Below are 21703 nucleotides of genomic sequence, written 5' to 3'. Positions count from 1 at the left end.
GTTAGGTCCTATTACTATCTCTATTTTACTAATGATAGAGTCAAAGCCCAAGATCCCACAGCTAGGAAATATCATGACCAAGACTTGTGCCAGTCAGTCTGGCTCCTTACCGGTACATAGAACTACCTTTCATAACATATTCTGTATGTATCTGTGTGAAAAACTTGAATGTCATTCAGTCAGTGTTAATAGGGTAGACCATCCCATTTGTTCGCCATATGCTTCCTGTCTATATTATCTGCTATAATTTTATTTCAAAAAGGAGTTTTCTATATATTTCCTCTAACTACTATCATGTTAGATTCTATAGATTTTTTTATTATGAAATATTTGATAAACGCAAAAAGTATAAATAGAACCCATAGATCTGATAAGGTAAAATGACAATAACAAACACCTATTCATTCACTGTACAACTTAAAGTACATAATATTAGCAACACTTTTGAAGCCCTTTGTGTGCCTCTCCCTGATTATATTTTCCATCACGTGGAAATCAAAATCCTGATTTTGTGTTTATAATTTTATTGATTTCCATTGTTTAACTTGTTTTTTTACAACTTTATCCAAATGGTTTTAAATCTTTGATACTTGGTCTGTTCATGCATTTTGTTAGTTCATCCCTGTTGAGGCAAGTGACTAGTTTCTTGCTGTCTAGCAGGCCACTTTATGTCTATAGAATTTATTTCCCATCTTCTAGTGACTGATATTTGGCATTTTTGTTATTATAAAACTCCAGGTTTTTGTTCTTATAAGCAATGTTGCCATGAATGTTGTTGGATCAGCCTTTTGGTTCACATATGCAAGACTGGAGTAATATCAGATTATTTCCAAAGGGCTTTTACCAACCCCCACCCTCAAAATTATAAGAATTCCAGCAGAGTCACATCCTTGCCAACATTCAGTGTGATTTGCCAAGTAGGTGGGTGAATAATGTCTTATTATGTTTTCATTTAGTAGAAGAAGAAAGCTAATTCTAGTTTGAATTAGAGTTTTTATTATGAATGGAGGTAAAATTTAATACAATTATTTTCTGCACTGATAGGTTTTAAGTATAATTTGGGCATCTTGGGGGTTGCATTAGTTAATATTTTTAATATTAACTCATCAATGCATTTATGGAATAAAATAAGCCTCATTGTAACATATTATCTTCTTAATACAGACCTGAATTTGTTTTCTTAATGCTTTGTTTAGGATTTTTTTCACATTTCTTCATGGATGGGGTTAATTTGTCATCTTTATCCTTGAATTAACCATGTTGAATTTTGATATGTTCGGGACCCATTTTTTCATTATCTGACCCCATAATATTCCCATAATATTGGGAAAAAATTCCTATAAAACCATGAGGGCCGGCACTGTGGCGTAGTGGGTAAAGCTGCTGCCTGCAGTGACGGCATCCCATATGGGCGTTGGTTCAAACCTCGGCTGTTTCATTTCCAATCCAGCCCTCTGGTATAGCCTGGGAAAGCAGTAGAAGATGGCCCAAGTCCATGGGCCCTGCACCCGTGTGGGAGACCCAGAAGAAGCTCCTGGCTTCAAATCAGTGCAGCTCCAGCCATTGTGGCCAACTAGGGAGTAAACCAGCAGATGGAAGACCTCTCTCTCTCTCTGCCTCTCCTTCTCTCTCTGCATAACTCTGACTTTCAAATAAATAAATAATAAATAAAAATATTTAAAAAAATTTTTTTGGTTTGTGTTCTCTTTGAGAGAAACTTTAAACTATTGATTGAATTTTTAGAGATTATATGACTATACTACAACTATGTCTTCTTGGGTTGTATTTTTCTAGGAATTGTTCTTTTGATTTAACTCTAATTAGATGTGTGTACGCATTATAACTCACCACTGTCTCTAAGTTCCCCTTTCATACTTCCCATATATCTTTCTGTCCTCCATCACATATAATTTTATTCAAATCTATCTCCAAGACTTTCTCTCCTCAGATGTTTATAATATGTTCTTTAACACCTTTACAGAATTTTCTTTTCAGTTCTTGTATTGTTTAATTCTAGAATCTCTATTTGATTACATTTAATAACTTCCAAGATATTTTTTATAATTTCTTACTCCTTGCTCATATTTTCCTTCCTTATTTTATATTCTTGTATCAGACATTGAAATTTTTAGATTACTTTGTGATTTGCTGTTTCAGCTGATTCATCTTCATGGTTCCTTAATAATCTGCTTTTTAAAAAGATTTATTTATCTCCTTGAAAGGCAGAGTTATAAAGAAGCAGAAGAGAGAGAAGTCTTACATCTGCTGGTTCACTCCCCAGATGGCCCCAATGGCTAGAGCTGAGCTGATCTGAAGCCAGGAGCCAGGAGCTAGGAGCTTCTTCCGGATCTCCCAAGCAGGTGCAGGGGTCCAAGCACTTGGGTTATTTTTTACTGCTTTCTCAGACCATAGCAGAGAGCTGGATCAGAAATGGAGCAGCCAGAAATTGAACTGGTACCCATATGGAATGCTGGTGCTGCAGGCAGTTGCTTTACTTTCTAAGTCACAGTGCCAGCCTCAATAATCTGCTTTTATATTATCATTATTTTGTTTTTGTATTTGGACCTCATATTCATTGCAACTTTACATGTGACATATGTTTGAAGCTTGGTATCAGAGCTTGAATGTTTGTGTGCCTCCAAATTTCATTTGTTGGCTTCTTAACCTTTAAGGAAGTGGCCCTTTAGGTAATTATGTGGAATCCTCATGAATGGGATTGGTGCCCTTTTAAAGCTAAGCTCAGAAAGTTCTCTAGCCCTCTGACCATGATGTAAAGACTCAAGAAGTCAACTGCATGCAATTCAGAAAAAAGTCCTCATGAGGACTGGCCTGTGCTGGCACCCTGATCTCAGAATTGCAGCCTCCAGAATTGTGAGAAATTAATTTCTATTGTTTACAAGTGACCAATCTATGATATTTCGTTGCAACACCCCAAACCCACTGAAAACATCTGGGTTGAATGTGATATTAATGTTGAGTGTGATATCATGAAGCTCATGTCAACTGTGACTTTTGTTTGCAGCAATGGATGGATGGGACACTACTATCTGGTATAACATTTTAATTTCTTAGATTGCAGGACTTGTTTTATAAATTTGCATGAAGAATAAGGGTAGTCTTTTCCTTTTTTCTTTCTTTCCTCCTTCTCATTCTTCATTGTCTTCCTCCTCTTTCTTGTTGAAATTTGCTCTATTGGTAAGGATAGCTGAGATGGATGCTGTTTTATTCAGCACTATTTTCTTTTCTTCTATGAATCCTTTTTTCTTATAGTTGACTCTTTTTGATTCCCTTCCCTTGATAGGCCCAGGATATAATTCTTTTTTTCCATATACAGAAGACTGTGAATGTTCAAGCTCTGACCATCTGGAGATTTTGGGATAGATGTCCACAGAGCAATGAACTGTTTCCACATTCACTCTCCTTTATCTGTTTGGAAGTCATCCATAAGCTTAAATGGGTGGTTTTTATATGAAATTCAGCATTTTGAGCCATTTTCATGTAGGAGTGTTTCAGGACATGTAATCTCTCATATTGCCAAATTTGAATGTTTCTTATTCAACATTAAAAAAATTTAGCATTGCATCCAATATGTGCAGTTTCAGGGACAATTGTGAACAAATAGTATAAATGGAAATAAATCAAATGTATTTCAATACAGAGCTCCATTTTTAAAGCTTTATAGATTCAAGAGGAATGAATGTTTATTTTTAAATTAATTACATATCTTATAATTAAGTCTTTATTGTTTTAGACAAAGTTGACGTTTACAGAAAAACTGAACAGAAAGTCTAGAGTTCCCATATACATCCTCCCTCCTTTTCCCATTGCTAACATCTTGCATTAGCACATTTCATTTGTTAGAATTTATAGGAATACATTATTTTTTCTTTAAATATTTATTTGTCTGATGGGCAGAGTTACAGAGAGGTAGACACAGGCAGAGAAGGGGTGGGTGGGAAAGAGGGAGAGATGTTCATGTGCTGGGTTCACTCCCCAAATGACCACAACAGCCAGGCCTGGGCCAGGCGGAAGCCAGGAGCCTGGAGCTTCTTCTGAGTCCCCCATGTGGGTACAGGGTTCCAAGCTCTTAGATCATCCTCCAGTGCTTTCCCAGGTGCATTATCTGGGAGCTGGATCTGAAGTGGAGCAGCTGGGATTTGAACCGGCACCCAAGAATACATTATTTTTAACCAAAGTCCATAGTTAGGATTCACAGTTCATATTGTTAAGTTCTAACGTTAAGTACCCATCATTATGAAATAATACAGAACAGTTTTACTGCCCTAAAAGATGCCTAGAGCTCCACTAATTCATCCTTCCCTTCTGCCCACATTTCTTGGCAACAGATGATCTCTTTTGTCTCTATACTTTTGGTATTCATTTTTAAAATGTTTACAGTAAGGAGAATTATCCTTTTCAAATTAGAAAAGATGCGATTTCATCTCCCTCCATTTATGTAACAGGTAGAATATTCACAAGATATTTATTTACACCCTTATCCCTACACCATGAAAGCCTGGAAGAATTACACATGTGGAGTTGCATGTTCCACAACCCTCACCAGGCTGCTGTGAGGCCCGATCTCTGCTCTTCTCAGATATCGTAGTACTTTGTTTGCAAAAAGCAGAAATCCTTGGAACATAGCTGGCAGAACTAAATGAAAGCCTATGAAACTGTCCAACAAGAAGAACTCCAAATTCAGCAAAGTTGCTTCCATTTTGGATCAACGAAATATTATCATCTTAATCCTTGGAACGCATTAAGATATCCACCCAGGAGCAACAACGGCCCAGATGTCCAATTCTGATCCACCATTCACAGTTAGTCATGAACAGGATGAGTCAGCTGCCCGCTATCTTGAAGCGCTGCAATGTTGATTTTAACCACTTAACTACTTTTTAGGTGGAAGCAACAAGAGTCACTTTACAATTATCCCATGTTTTTAAATACATGACAAAAACATATCCTAAAAAGAATGTTTAAATCAGGTTAAAAGCTGTTTTCAGGAATTTCATATCTTTCACTTCCTATGTACCTCGTGATGGTGCCAATAAGAATCTTTTATGCAGACCACATCGGAATGAAGCTGACCACACTAAACTCCACCTTATTTACCAAATGACTATAAAAAGAAGTGTGAGTATTCAGAAAATATGTGATGCAGGGTTTTAGAGCTCCAATGCTTGGAACTGTTCTTTGTCTAAGTCTAAATTAATAGCACACAACAATTAGTTCCACTTCAAAAAATGTTTTAAAATACTTATAGGCAGGCACACATTTCTGCTAATTACACTTAAATATTTTGGACAGCTCTTTCTGTATAAGCCACACCAGGGCTACAGTGATAATTTTTAAAGAAATAAAATTAAATCAAATCCAGTACACCATATCTTTCATACTGAAAATTCCTAGAAATCGAGAATTCAATTATCTAAAGTTACTACTGAGCAAATCAAATCACATGGATTACAAAAAAGAGAGAGAAAGAGAAAGCCCCAAATCTGATTTAAGTTCACTCGTTCCTCTGGGAATGAAAAAAGGTCTCATAAAATACCAAATTTAGATGGGATAGTAAAAAGTGGAAGGAAAATGTGGAATGAAGCTTATGTTTGATCTCTATCCAAATTCCTCTTTCTTTTACCTACAGGGTTTATTTCCATTCACATGTTTCCCATGTGATCTCTGGAGTCAGAGATTGAGGAAGCTGAGCTCCCAGGACTGCATGCATGAAACATTCAAGTGAAGTAAAGAAACGCAATTCTACAGGGCACACGCCCTCTTTCCCAATCCAAATAAACAATTCAGGAATAATTATTTAGTGTTATTACCCTGAGTTCTGTTGTGTTCATTGCTGTTGGGCATATTAGAAACAATGGAAAAGTCAGTTGAGTGTGGCTACGGATGTCAAGGCACTATTTTTTCAGGATTCAAGAGACAAAGAGTTTCATGGCTCTCTCTCTCTCTCTCTCTCTGTGTGTGTGTGTATGAGTGAATAGAAGTTTTTATCACGTTTATTTTTTATTTTTTTTGACACAGTGGACAGTGAGAGAGATAGAGACAGAGAGAAAGGTCTTCCTTTTCCAGTGGCTCACCCCCCCCCCCCACAATGGCCGCTGCGGCCGGCGTACTACGCTGATCCGAAGCCAGGAGCCAGGTGCTTCTCCTGGACTCCCATGCAGGTGCAGGGCCCAAGCACTTGGGCCATCCTTTACTGCACTCCCAGGCCACAGCAGAGAGCTGGACTGGAAGAGGGGCAACCGGGACAGAATCCGGCGCCCTGACCGGGACTAGAACCCAGGGTGCTGGTGCAGCAGGCGGAGGATTAGCCTATTGAGCCACTGCACCGGCCATTTGTCACATATTTTTAACAGACATGATAATAAGGTTCACGGACACGTACTTGGTTTTAGATTCTCAAAAGACACAAAAGCTCATCCTACCTATCAAACTTAACCTTCAGAGTTGAAAAATTATAGGAGACAGCAGCTTCCATCTTCCTGGGTATGAGTGATGGAGCGAAAAGACACTTCCATATTCCTAGTGCATGCCGGGTGCAAGAAATCCCTGGGCATGGAGAAGGGCCTGGGTTCTCAACTTGCTGAGTTTGGGGATTTGGGAGATGGGAGTGCAGAGCTCGTTTGCAGCAGGGAGGTGCTGGAGCAGCCACAAGTGCAAACCCAGGTTAATGACCGGTATTGGTCAACACTGGCTGGAGTTCAGCCTTGACAGGGGTGCTTCTTACCTGCCTAGACATAAAGAATTCTTTAAGAAATACTACTATTCAGAGGCTGGCATTGTGGTACAGCAGATCAAACTGTTGGCTGTGACACCAGCTTCCCTGTGTGAGCACCAGTTTGAATCCTGGCTGCCCCACTTCCGGTCCAGCTCTCTGCTAATGTTCCTGGGAAGGCAACAGAAGGTGACTCAAGTATTTGGGCCCCTGCCACCCACGTGGGAGACCCTGATTAAGCTTCTGGCTTCAGCCTGGCTGGCTGGCCCAGCCCCAGCTGTTGTGGTCATTTGGGTAGGGAGTGAACCAATGGATGGAAGATTTCTCTCTCTCACTCTTTCTTTCTCTCTTTCTCCCTCTCTTTAACTCTGCCTTTCAAACAAATAAATAAATCTTTAAAAAAAATACGTTTGCTCAGACAGATTTAGCACATTAAACTCTTTTGTGGAAATCTTCTAGAATGAGGCATTAATAAAATTCAAGCACTACCAGTTTCACTCCCACTGCTAAAGAATCCTACATACAGCCTGGCTGTTTAAAAAAGTCTGCTCAGCATAAAATCATAAGCATGAGAGGGAAGCTACTCTATAGCAAGTCATTTCTTTTGATAACCAAACACAGCTGAACGGATGGCTACCAACACCCAGACACTGCTGAGCAAAGGGATTGGCAGCACATTTTTAGTTTGCAATCTGCTGGTTCCATTAATTTATTAGAAGCAAATTCAATTTTGTTGCTTCTGAAAAGAGTATTAAATAAGCTGTGACTTTGGGAGTGATTTCAAGTTATGAATTTCAAGTTGATTTCCTGATACTCTGTGGGGTTTGCTTCTGCCTAAAATGTTGTATTATGTCAGCATTTTTACTATTCCAGAAAAGTTGCCTGAAAATGAAATACTGCTCCAAGACTCAAAGGTTAAACCTTAGCTAAGCATTGAATAGCCAAGTCACAGGACAATAAAGAACCCATCCTTTCAAATGGCATGTTTCAAATGCTTCTAACATTCCAAGATAGTTCCCTGAGAACAGTGGTAGTGAAAAGGGGGAAAAAAAAAACCTTAATTATTTTTTTTTTTAATTTGACAGGTAGAGTTATAGACAGTGAGAGAGTGAGAGAGAGAGATAGAGAGAAAGGTCTTCCTTCCTTTGGATCACTCCCCAAATGGCCGCTATGGCTGGCGCTGCGCCGATCTGAAGCCAGGAGCCAGGTGCTTCTTCCTGGTTTCCTATGCGGGTGCAAGAGCTCAAGCACCTGGGCCATCCTCCACCACTGCTTTCCCGGGGCCACAGCAGAGAGCTGGACTGGAAGAGGGGCAACCGGGACTTAGAACCCAGTGCCCATATGGGGTGCCGGTGCCACAGGCAGAGGATTAACTAAGTGAGCCACGGCGCCGGCCCCTTAATTGATTTTAATTTTCCTTAAAACTATTACAAACCAAAATTTAGAAGTTTGTCACAGAAAGTTTGCAAAATGATAGAGAATACTGACAAAAATGAACAATATAATATTCAAGAATACTTTTTAAAGTTTATAGAAAGTTGGAAATGAAAGAGAAGCTTATTTTAGTGCAAAAAATTTTGAAATTCATGTATAGTTTTTTTCATAATAGATATTTTCCATGAACCTTTTGAAGATCCCTTGAATAACATATATATATATATATATTATTTATTGTTCAATAAACATTGTTGAACGTTGCTCTCTGTTCAATAAACAAAGTCATACAATTATTTATAATAACAAATTCAAAATTCTATCAACCAGAAACAACCAATTCTCCTTTTGTGTATTCCATACATGTGTTTGTATGTGTTTTCTAAGTAAAAGAGATTCATGTAAATTTTTAACAAATTTAAAAATGTCAATAGGAGCATTTTTCATATCCATTACAATTTTAAATATGTCAATGTACCAAGCAATTCTGTTTTTAGATATTTAAATATGGTATTCTGTTTTGTTTTATATATGACTGCAGAAAATATCCCTGCATGTGATCAAAATGACCAATATATACTAGTATTCATCTGATTCTTGTACTATTATTTAAGAATGGAAAGAGGCCTGCTCTTTTTAATGCTAACTTCTCTTTTTCTAGCCAGAACATCAACAGTAAAGCACGTAAAGTGCAGTCAGCACTTTATACACTGATTCACCCATAACCTATATAAGTTCAGCCACACTTGCTGAGGATAAGTCAAATATTTTTATCCAGGTTGAGAGAAATGGGAGACTCCCAGAAAGTCAGTTTCTGTTATGAAGTTGCAAACAGTATTGAAAGTTTCCATGGAAACCAAAACAGAGCGACTCCTGCTGTAGATGAACAAGGGAGTTCTCTCCACCCTACAGTGTAGCGATTCCTGCTATCCTGTATGAGACAGGACCAGATTCCAGAGCCAGGAACCAACTCTCAGAGGAAGGTAGCTGAGTCTTGATTCATTTGGTTAATCAAGAAATAGTGACAGGCAGTGATTGATGGGACAAGTCATTTTACTCCTAGTATAAATCTCCCAACTTAATTGATGTCAGCCTTCTATTCCTTATACGCCTTCCGCTATCGTTTTGTGCATTTTTGAGGAAAGTCTTAAGGAAAAATCAAAACCGATATTAGAATCCCACCACCCCAGGCTGCCATTGCTGAAAGTCGGCAGAACTAAAGGTCTCATGAAATACTGTGTCCTAATGTGTTGTGATGACTTGTATCACTTTTGTAAGACTTTCTTCTGTGATTAAAAAGCCTCAATGTCAATTTCCTTATTTATTAGCAGGTTAGTTTCATTAGGGCCTGCACTGTTCATGAAACCTTCATTCCACATTCAATATAGTAGGGATCAAAGGAGCCGCACATCTTTGTCCCGTTTTAATTTTAAGTTTAATGCTGCATGTCCACCTGGTGCATTTTCTGTAGTTATACCCGGAGAGGCTCACTGAAGAATGCAGGTACAGTGAGGTCCAATTACAAAAACTGTAACCATTTCCTTGTCTAAACACCCCTTGTCGTTAAGTTCCTGTGTTATTCCTTAGGAAAAGGCAGTCCACGTCAAGTTAGGAGAGACATTTAGGTAGCATGTGGCAGTCTCGTGCATCCTGAGCCTTGCCAGCAAGACTTCAAAGCCGAATCTGATTGTTGCAGATGGGAGACATGCTTTCCACAAAAATACCTTTTTAAGACTCCTCGTGCTGTAATTCATATGGTAGGCACTTGTGATTCATTCCTGATGATGCTGGGATCATTTCACTCACAAAACCATTGTCGCTACCATAAAATCCTTTCATCTGTAGCCAAAAAGGTTTATTTCATGCAAATGAAAAATTTTCATTAAAGTATCACCTTAATAATGGGCTAAGATATGTATTTTCTGGTCATGTTTAAAATGTAAATTTATGAACATATTCTTAAGATTCATTTCATGTTAAGATCTTTACTTATTTGATGTCCCAGGACTCCTTCCAAGTTCATTGAAACCGGAAATCAATTTTAGAAGAAATATGGAGATTATTATAATTAAATCTTTCAGTTGGTGTGTTCCAAGCAGCCCCATAAATACTGCATATGCTTTAAAGACGGTACTTCCAACCACAATAAAAACTCCTTTTTCAGTCAGTAATGCCTCCGGAGTGACTTTGTATTCTCAGCACCTTTTGAAAGCAAAGAAATACTTTATATCCTAAACAAAGTCTGAGACAATGGAATCGTTCAATGCCATTATTTCAGAAAAATGGAATTTATCCTCAGGAACTCAAGGGAATAAAAATGACAAGAAAACTTGACTGATTTCTTTACTATCCATAAGTCTATCAATGTATGATGCACCTAGCAATCATCATTTACTAAATATGTACAGGGCACCATAATTTATATATAAATATGATACATCAGATAGATATGTGACAACACAAACCTCCGTTTTCTCACCTACAGATATCACTAAATATTATTTATTCTACATCATCGATTTAAAATTAATATCTCATTACTAAAAGTCACCTAAAATGATGAATGAAATACAGTGGGTATAACGTAGTTTACAGCAGGTGCTTTGCCTTTGATTTTTAATAATGCCATTACTCCTAGAATTTTATATCTAAAAATGAATTTCTAGAACAAGCATATATTTCATTTGTTTCATTTTAAGGATGAGGAAACTAAGATGCAGAAAGTTGAATTATAGAGGCAAATAGTTAACAAGAAAGTTGAAGTTAAAAGTAAAATCTTTCTGAGTGCATTTCCCAGTTTATTGCTGTGCCAACTTACAGATATCAACACTGGCCATATTTTCAGATAGGATCTCCAGTTCAAAAGAAACGACTTTAGAAAGAGTTCCTAGACACCAAATGATTTTTTCCAAATCATGGCTTTAATGTGTTAAGTGTAAACAAACCATCAGCATATGAATTAAATTTCCCTTAAAATACACAAGTATAAAAGCAGTGAGGAAAAAGAATAATCCCTAGAAAATATGTTGGACATCCCAGGGCCTTTCTCTTCCACCCTTCCACAAAAATCAGTTTTTGCCAAACCCCAACTGCAACTTGATTTGTGAATCACTAGTTTTTACTGCTGTTTTCAATAATGCGTCAGACACATGGGATCTATTCTCTCATGGATGTTCCTGCATAATTGGGCAAGGAGGATGGAATGAAAGCAGGTCGGGCTCCTGCTAAGCAATGAGGATCCCATTGCAGTGGTTTGTCCTACTCAGATTCATCCAGCATTTACTGCACACATACCCTAATGATAGCTAGGAAAATACATGGATGAATAAGATTTACTCGTAATGCTGGCTTCCAAGGAACTAAAATGAAAGGGGCATGTACACAGGTAAGTATACTTTAACAAAGAGAAAGATCATTGTTAGAAGGCAAGCTGGATAAAGCTTAATAGAGAGGATGTGCATCTGATTAGAGGAGACCCGGAAGATAACTGAGGACAGACATGTAAATGCTTGCAGGGTTATCCATTTGCAAACTGTTGTCTCCGCTTCCCAATTCTGACATAGGAATAATTCTGCTGGTTAGTTTAAGTGAAATAATAATCCTGCTGGTTAGTTTAAGTGAAATAAGATATCTACACTGTATTCTTCCCAGCCCATTAATCCTGTTCTTAATTTCAAAGCTCAACTGGATAACTATCTCCTAGATGGTATCATTCTCTTCTTTCACTTAGTTTTTCTATTAGTAAATCCAGTTCTAGAATCACTTGATTACGTCAGTGTGGGATCACATAATTCGAAGTTCTAAAAAGGGTGAAACATAGAATGGAAAAAAAAAAAAAGGTTGGTGAACAGGAACCTATATTTCTAGACAATCCTGCTCTTTAAACTTCATTTGACAAGGAAAAATTGCCAAGACTTATTACTTTCAAATCTAGCATAGAATTGGGTACAGAGTAAATGCTTAGCACATGTTCTTTGAAAGAATTAGTGAATTTGAAGTTAACTTATTCTCTACAAGTATACTTGACTCTGTTTCAATTAGATATTGTGGGAGGCAGGATTCTCAGAATGACCTCCAGTGACCTTTAGCTTAGCACAACTGCCCAGTTTTTAAAACAAATCTGTTGTTCATTTTATTTATTTGAGATAATAAAAGAGTGACAGACAGAGAGGATTCCTATCCTACTGGTTCACTTCCCAAATGGCCCAAACGGTCAGGGGTGGGCCAGACTAGAATCGGGAGCTGGAAATTCAATCTGAGTTTCCCTCATGGGTGGCAGAGTCCACTACCTGAGCCACCACCACCCCACAGGGAGCTTATCAGCAGGAAGATGTGATCAGAAGTGGAGCCAGAACACAGACTTTTGCACTCACATATGGGATGTGGGTGTCTTAGCTGTTGGGTCAAACGGCCCATCCCCTAATCACCTCTCTTTAGAGTTGTGGCAAAAGGATTTTCCAGTTGACTTTGAGTAAATCAAAAGAGGAATTAGGGACACTGATGAGGTCAGAGAAAAGGATCTAAGAGTATCTCAAGAGTGCTGTGAAGGCAAAGCTTTCTCCAACCAGTCACAGGAGAGGAAGTGAGAGAGGTTTGAAGTGGAAGAGCCATTTGAAGCTTCCTTCTTCATTTGAAAGTAGGAAGGACTTCCTGAGAATCTCTGTTTGACAAGCACAAGGCCTGAATTTCAGCCAGCAACCTGACGGGGCTGAAAGAGGATTCCTCCCCAGAGCCATCAGGGTTAAAGATCCAGCCAGAAGCTGAGCATCCAGTGAAGTCTCCTAGACCTGTGACCCACAGAACCTCCAAGTGATTTATTAAATTATAATTTATTAAATTCTAATCCCATTTATATAAAAGCTGTTCAAAAACTGCCTCACATTACAGGGCTAAGAAAAATCAGTATTATAATTATATTATAATCAGTATTATAATTATATTATAATTCTAGTTTATACCAGAAATGAAGGGTATGTGGGTGGCATCTGGCACACTTGGGATCCTGCATCCTTATCAAAGTGCCTAACGTTCAAGTTTCAGCTCCACTGCTGATTTCAGCATCCTAACGAGGAGGCAGAAGGTGATGGCTCAAGTGGTTGGGTCCCTGACACCCACATTGGAGACCTGGATGATTTCTCAGCTCATGTTCTTCAGCCTTGCCCAGCTTTGGCTGTTGTAGGCATTTGGGGAATGAACCAGCAGATGGGAGACTCCCTCTCCCTCTCTCTCTCCCTCTCCCTCTCCTTCACTTCAAATAAAAAGAAAATATAATATGGGCACCTTGACAAAGTGGAACAAAGTGTATGTTGGTTTAGGGGAAGAAATTAAGATTGCGATGAGTTTTCAACCATGATAAGAGAATGCAAATACAGTCAGTGCTTTTGGGTTCTTGATGACCCTGGAGTGAAGCTAAAAATCTGTGGGCCACTCTTTGCAAAACAGGAGAATTACACTGCTGGAGGAGCAAGGGTTCATGATGACAAGGCCACCATCTGCAAGTACAAGACCCATGGAGCTATGAACCAAGGGCTCTGTTAAAGAGACAGCACTTGCCACAGCCTTGGACACTACAAGGCTTTTTAAATGTACTTACACTGTGCTTAAGGAATGCTAAAAGGACTTAGATGACTGAAAAAATGTTCAAAGTAGGACAGAACAATGACATGGACAAGCAGGGTAGCTAGAAACTCTAGGCTCATTAGCATAGAGCAGCAAGCCCAACACACAAACAACCTATCCATAAGCCATTGCTTCTCACATTTTTTAGGATTAAATTCACATTGAGAGAGAGAGAGAGAGAGAGAAAAACAGAAAGAGAGAGAGAGCATGCCTTCATCTGTTGGTTCATTCCCAGTATGCCCACCATGGCCAGGGCTGGGTCAGGAAGGCCAAGAGCCATGAAATAACGCAAGTCCTCCCCGTGGGTGCTGGGGATCCAACTACTTCAGCCATCACAAGCTGCCTACCAGGGCCTGTATTAGCAGAAAGCTGGAACTGGGAACCAGAACCTAGAATCAAACTCAGCACTCTGAAATAGGATGTGGGCTCTTAACTGATGTCTTAATTACTGGGTCAAATTCCTGTCCCTTACTCTTGTTTTAAACTCAGTGAAAGCAACATACTCAATGTCCCACACAATGCACCTGTTGTCCAATGTGCCCTCTGCACACCCGTTTGTACTCTATAGTTCTTAATGTGTCCATCCACACTACTAGTTGTTTGCTACAGAACTAGGATGTCATCTTAGCTGACTGTTTACATCCGGTGCCTAACACAGGGCAAGCTCGACAAATGTTAATTGAATTACCGATGTAGAAATGGCTGAGAAGGTTGAAGTAGACTTTGTGGACCTGGCTAAAGGCGTGAAAATAGCTAAAGTTTATATGGAGGTCACTATGGGGTAAGTTCTGCGCAAAATCCTGTACACTTTATTTAATTCTCAAGAAAATAGGAATGAGGTTTTACCACGATTCTCTCCTCAGACAAACACAAAGAAGTGAAGTGCATCATCCAAGTTCAACCAGCAGAGGTAGCATTTTAAATCTTTCCTTCTGAAATCAAGGTTCTTAACCACAATAACCAACTTTTTACATGCAGGACCCTTATTTATAATAGAAATTTTCAGAGAAAGCAAACATAAAAATAATATGCTCTTTTTATTTTTTATTTTTTTACATTAATACAACAAAGATTTTTTTTTTGGTGCCTGTTATTTGCTGTGAGAATATCAAAGATATAAAAGCCATGGTTTCTAGCCTTGAGAAGAATTTTTTCTCTTTTTTTTAAGATTTACTTTATTTACTTGAAAGAGGGAGGTAGAGGCACACACACAGAGGTCTTCATTCTGCTATCTCACTCCCCAAAAGGCTGCATTAGCCAGAGCTGAGCAGATTTGAAGCTAGGAGCCAGGAGCTTCCTCCAGGTCTCCCACATGGGTGCAAGAGCCCAAGGACTTGGGCCATCCACTGCTGCTTTCCCAGGCACATTAGCAGGGAGTTGGATCAGAAGTACGGCAGCCACGACTCCAGCCAGTGCCTATATAGGATTCCAGCACTGCAGACCAGGGCTTTAACCTGCTGCACCACAGCACTGGTTCCCCAAAATAACATGCTCTTATAAGGTATATACAAAAGATACATTTCCTTCCTTTAAGAATGACTTAGAAAAGATACTGTGGACAACTGAAGGATAAAATGTTTTTCAAGGTCTGAAAGTGGGGCTGGAGCATAAGGGGTGTCTGGGAAAATGTTCAAACCCAGATAAATACGCCATGGAGAAAAGTCAAGTCCCTTTTGGTCATAGACTCTTCCCTTCACAGGTCTACAAAAGTTATGGGGAATTCCACTGATTTAAGTTTAAGGCAAAGCAAGGCACCGTGTCTTCAAGAGGACCCAGTGATATCACACTAGCAGGTCCATTCATCTAACAGACATTTGTTGAGAGGTTCCCATGCGACCTGGGAATGATACTGGCCCATGAGGCAAAGGTGCTTTCTACCCTTACATCTTTTACAGAGGAATGTCAGTGAGAGCTAACACGACCACGCAACATGCAGAGGGTTTGGCATGCATTATTTGAAATAACCATCACACAACTGCCCAAGTGGGAGAAGGAGTAATAAGGAAATTTATTTGCCCAGCAACAAGGTCGATTAGGGACACAGCTGGGATAGGAAGATGGACAGGTTGACTCCACCTAACTGTGGTCAACTCCAAATGACACTGCAGCACCCTGGTATTAATACAACATGGCATTGATGCTACCCTCACTGTGCCAATCTCATCTGAATTATAATCCTCAAATGTAATGACGGCAGTTCAGTCTTCTTACGTAAGCACTCACTAGCTGAGTAAAAACTGATCTTCACAGAGATACCCACTTTGATTCTTTTGATATTTTTTCAGTGTGAAAAGACAACAAACTGCTCCCTTTTCTCTCCTCAAAAACCTCTTACTTCCTTTTCAAACTAATCCTTGGATCTAAGCTTGCATTTCAACATCCACAGGGATTTAATTCAAGGCAATATTCCCCAAATTCAGCTCAGATGATAGTGATCATGGTAACATTTATAATTGACCGCTGCCAAAAAGCTTACCACTAGTTTGCCTTTCTCATTGTCAGAGTTACTTAAGAACCACTTCCTTTTTATTAAAAAATGATATTTTCAACTACTACAATATTTGACATGTAAAATCCAAAATTACCTGGTATTTTCTTTTTAAAAACAAAGCAAGCAAACAAACAAAAACCTATTGCTTCTCTCAATGTGTGTACTCATAAACAGGTGATAAGTCATATTTTACATTCTGGGTAAGTATAGGCTAAATTATAAAGGTTTGTTGAGTGGCAGAAAAAGAAATTATTCCTTTCAAAGGGAAATGGAGACATACGCCTCACTGCCAACAACATTCCTGGGAACTGCTTTCCAAAATGACCTAGGTTTTTAATTTCAAGATTCAAATACTTGATTTTAAAAGATAACTATCTACCCTCTGGGTAAAACTGATGATTTCTTATTTTTCCTGCCATAAAAAGAGACTCAGGAACCCTCAAAATTATAGATTTCAAGCAACCATTTAATTTAGATTAAATTAGACAGCAATTGTATGTTAAATAAATACAAAATGGCTCTAAATGTGTTTGTTAAAGATTAAGAATTCTGTAATACATAGGCTTCTATTACACATTAGTTATTGCTGATGTTTAAAATAAATCACCATTTAATTGAAATCCTTAAAGAACATTTGCAAAGTAAAGCACAGCATTTAGCAAAGCTCATGAGAATCTAATATACAAACCAGGGAAGAAAAAGAAAGAAAGAGAGAGAGGAAGGGAGGGAGGGAGGAAGGAAGAAAGAAAGGAAGGAAGGAAGGAAGGAAGGAAGGAAGGAAGGAAGGAAGGAAGGAAGGAAGGAAAGAAGGAAGGAAGGAAAGGAAGGCAGCCCAATGTCCAACATCTTGGCAGAAAACTTGCAGTGCCAGCATGGCCAGGACCCAACACAACCTCTGGGAAAGGAGGTGAACTGTTTCAGAGGATATTGCACCATGGTTTTTTACCTGGCATTGTTTTTCTGGCTTTCCCAAATGGGAGGTGTGCAGTATGAAAAGGGAGCTTTTCCTCCTTATGAATGAGGCTCCCATAGCCAACTCACCCTTGCTTTATATAAAATACTGTACAGCCTTCCTAATGGCAAGGGGAAGGGTGTTTCAGGGAGGCTAGTGGCATTTTAGGCCAGACACTTCAGGACATGTAGAGGAACTGAAAGACGACAAGACTGGGGTTGAATGTTGAGAGAGTGCAGTGAGCAGCGTCCAGATTGAGGATGGGTAGATCAAAGCAGAATGGTGCTGCCAGGACTGTTGGGACTGCCTGGGTATGTCCTGGAATAAATGGGGAAGCGCACTTTGCTGGCTGTTCTAGAGTCATTAGAACTAGGAGGTCATGGACATCTTTCAACAAGAATCTGTAATGAGGTTAGGCAACCGAGTTTCAGACGAAAGATGCTCACAGATGCACTAGGCTGTGAGTCAAACTAGAATACACAAGGGATGTGCAGCTGTGCAGTCTATTGCTCCCTCTTTGGAGTGTCAGTTCAGATCTTTCCAAAACTAGTTAAAATTTCAGGTTCGGGCTTTTAGCGGGTAGACCCATAAGATGAAAAAATAGAACAATTTTGTTAAGGTATGACCATCACTATTTTTGCTATCCCAACCATAAGTGTTACAGCTTCAGAAAACAATGCAACTGAGTATTCAGAAACATCTAATTAATCATAGATGACAAAAGAAATTCAAAGTGACTGTTCAAGGAATATGGCTTTTATCATAACCACTATGTCTCAGAAGAGTTGTGTAACTCATCATCATGATTTTCATCCTCAGACAAATTCATTAGAGAGAAATGACTTCTCATAAAAGACACCCAGATGTTCTCCTCCCTCTCCTTAAATCCTTCTAAGGAATTCGTCGATTCTTAATGCTTAAAAAATGTTAACTGCTAGAAAAGATTACCTGGTTTGCCTTGACAAACATCAGTGATTGCACCAGGCTGGCACTACTGATTCTAATTTTGGATACCATTAGTCAACGGTTACAAGGGAATTATCACCTAAATTCTCGTTCAGGTTTTGTGATCTAGTGGATAACTGAACCAGCCAATTCCCATCTCCAAGATTTTGTTTCTCCAAGGGCCAAATACAGGTGTTGGACGAAATCAGTGTTTCCAGATGTGAAGCTAACCTCTGGCTCATTGGTGTTTGTTAAAACCTAGATTTCTGTGCCTTATCCTGGATCAACTTTGAATCTAAACCTCTTGCTGAACTGAGTTTCGGCCTTTAAGATAAATGGATTTCCTTCTCACTGAGGTTTGTGTCTCTCTATTGAGACCCTTCTACCTGCATGGAGGACTGAGATCCATCTGATTACGAAGTCTTGAAGGCATCTTCCAGATCTACCTTTGGGTTGATCCTTTGATCTTTTATAACTTTGTAGTAGTCAACAATGATAGACTACTAAGAAAGTCAGATTATCTTTTGTTTTATTTCTGAATAAGATAAACAGTCATGAAAATAAAAATAACAGAATGAACTCCAGGTGTATGGAGGTGACATTTCAACCTGACCATTCACCTCTCCCCTATTCTGAACTGCATCTCGATCTTCCTGTCTTCTTCTTCTTCCTGGTGCCCATGAGATCAGTCCTCAGGAAGGGCTCTGATGAAGTGAATTTGTGTCAATGGTTGTCTTTACTAGGTAGCTTTAGATTTGGGAGCTTCATTTCAATCTTTGAATGTTCTTGTTTGTAAAACTCTAAGGGAATTTCCTGACCATCTGTAAGAGTTATGGATCTGCTTGCTCATTCTGGAATAATAAAAGGCTTTTGCTTCTACTAGGAAGATTTCTCAACTCTATTGTGGCTCTCACAAAATACAGTCTTAAAGGAAACTATTGACCCCTACTTAAGACCAGCCTTGGTTACCATATTGGGTTAGTCTTTTGATGAGTTTTTAAAGAATAAGAGGCTAACTTGAAGAAGATTGTCCACTGATGATAAATAAATATATTAGGATATCATGCAGTGGATACTTCTTTGAAAACAATAATTTCAGAATGTTAGGTAAATGTTCTTCTGACATCACATTGCCAAAATCATGAATCCTCCTTTATGCCACTGTGTTTTCTTCATGGTTTGGCCTTTATGTTAATCGTGGCTTATTACTGAGGAAAGGTTACTTAAAGAGTAAAGGCTTCATTTTAGTGGAGAATCAGAGACGTATAAGATTATTAAAACACACACACACACACACACATACACAAAAAAGACTTGGGCTATGTTGCACCAATCAGAGAACTAAAGATGACAGGACATGAATTTCAACAGAGAACAACTTTTCAGACTCTTGAGTCCAAAACAAAACTATTGACCATAGAATTGTGTTTGTTCCCAACTACCATTAATTAGCATGTAAGTAAAATTAGGTTCTTGGGACACTTCATCCTTTTAATTAAATAACTCAATCAAATCAGAGAATCCACAATAGTTTTGCTTCTAGTAAAAACCATGGAGGTAACAGAATTTGCAGGGATATGTGGTCATAGTAGTTGTATGGGAACACATTACCCAAGAATATACTAACCCGTTAGTGGGGGAGAGCCAGACAGTGGACATGAAAAGGCAGTAAGAGCATTGGTAATGTGGTGAGTTAATTTAGGAGCATTTTTCATCACCACCTTATAAAATATCTGGAACTCTTGTTAGCATTAGTAGGAAAAACTGTAGATGACTATTACAAATCTTGTTTAAGTACATTAAACCATAGCATATATCCTGCGTAACACTCTCGTTATTAGCATTTTGATCTCCCTTGCTTTCTGAAAGATTTCCTCCACTGGGCTTGTGTTGTAACACTCTCAGCTTTCCTCCTCTGCTCTTTCTCTTCCATGCCCAGGTACTGGCTTCTCCAGTATCTACCACATGAAATATGTGGCTACTGCTGAGATTCTGTCCTTAGCTCTCCACTCTCCCACTGCAAGGGTTGCCCATCAGCAAATGGTCCTGGCATTACTAAGCCGAAGGCTGAACTCTCCATTTCTTCCGACCTTCTTCTGCAATCTTCAAACAGAAATTGCCAGTGGGGCTTTTCTGGGCACACCTACTAACTCTAATTAAATTTGTCTAGATTTACCTAGACAATCTCTGCTCACCCTCCATTTCTCCTCCTGATGTTCTGACTTTGGCCAATCGATCATCTAGATTCTGGAACCTTAGCATGCACCAGCGATAATGACAAATGAACCCAAGAAGCCCTTGATGACAAAGAAGCCCAAACTACTTGTCTTGGTAACCAAGGCCCTAAGGTGCTATTATGATCACATTGATATTTCTGAATAGGCTTTCTGGGCGGCGCTCTTGATTTTGTAGTTTGCACCCCATCTCTCTCACTGTCGTTGGGGTCATCTCAGACACTCTTTCATCTCCCTGAGTCTCCATTTTTTCTTCTTCTGTAAACTAGGGATATGAACACCTGAGGTTGAATACATGAGGACAAGCACATATTCACTTTGGCCAACGGAAGAGCTCCGGAAGGACCAGCAAATGGTTGCTGGGGGACTAATGTGAGACATCTGTTTGTGTCATTCTTTCCATTTGCTCTCCCTCCTTCTCCTATCCATGCCTTAGTGTCATGCAAGAGCCTGTTCTGTTGTCCCCAACACTACAGTCAGAGAATATTCTCTGATCCCTATACAGTTTGCTCGCAGAATTCACTTAATTAGAAACTGTCTTTTCTCACAAATACGTCTCTTTTTTGTTGTTTTTCAATTTAATTGTCATATTCTGAAAGAGTAGTAAGTAGTTCAACATCCCCACTCTTAGCACATAAGCCAGCGAACCAACCCAGTCCCATTTACTGAAAAGTTACAATGCCAGCTTTCCTCCCAGCATCCCCAGAGGGACATGTAGATTGCACAGTGCCCGCGCTTGAACCTGAGTCCTGCCTCGTGACTGCCTGTGGACACAGCGCCAGTGTGGGAGCAGGGAGATCGGGGTTTGGCATTCCCCTTGCTTCTTCTGCAGGAATGTATGAAGACTGCACATTTGTGAAAGCACTGCAGCTCTTTAACTCGCTAGCTCCTCCCAACAGGCATGATCAGTGAACTCTTACGAGAAATCGAAAACCAACGCAGATCCTTGCCACGTGGGCATGGTCTTCTCTCAGAACGTCACTTCACATGGACAAAACACGGATCTACTCCAGCAATGCTCAGAAAGTCTCTCAGGGTCCGGAAATAATCATTCTGGGATTCTCTGCAGGCCAGATGTGCAGACTGCAAGATGGCATTGTGGGAGAGAAGAGAATGAACCAGAGCCCAGTAAACTTAGGATATCCCCAGAGCGGCTCGCTTTTTTTCCTGCTTTCCTTTGCAAAGACGTGGCGAGAAGTCCTTTTTGCCTGGTTGCTATTTGTCCACACTTTCTGCTTGTTTCCTAATCTACACACAATGAGGAAGGCAAGGGTTTGAGAGGAATGGCTCCCACAGGC

The 21703-nt window shown here is 39.4% G+C and overlaps 1 protein-coding gene across 1 annotated transcript in view; it reads right to left on the bottom strand.

The window, feature by feature from the left end:
• Positions 1–21703, bottom strand: part of HDAC9 (histone deacetylase 9) — a 528728-nt gene that overhangs the window by 57491 nt on the left and 449534 nt on the right. The window lies entirely within an intron of this gene.

The sequence above is a fragment of the Lepus europaeus genome, chromosome 20 (genome assembly GCF_033115175.1).
Source record: "Lepus europaeus isolate LE1 chromosome 20, mLepTim1.pri, whole genome shotgun sequence".
NCBI classification, from domain to species: Eukaryota; Metazoa; Chordata; class Mammalia; order Lagomorpha; family Leporidae; genus Lepus; species Lepus europaeus.
The sequence above is the reverse complement of the archived record's forward strand: the minus strand, read 5'-3'. Positions and strand labels throughout refer to the sequence as shown.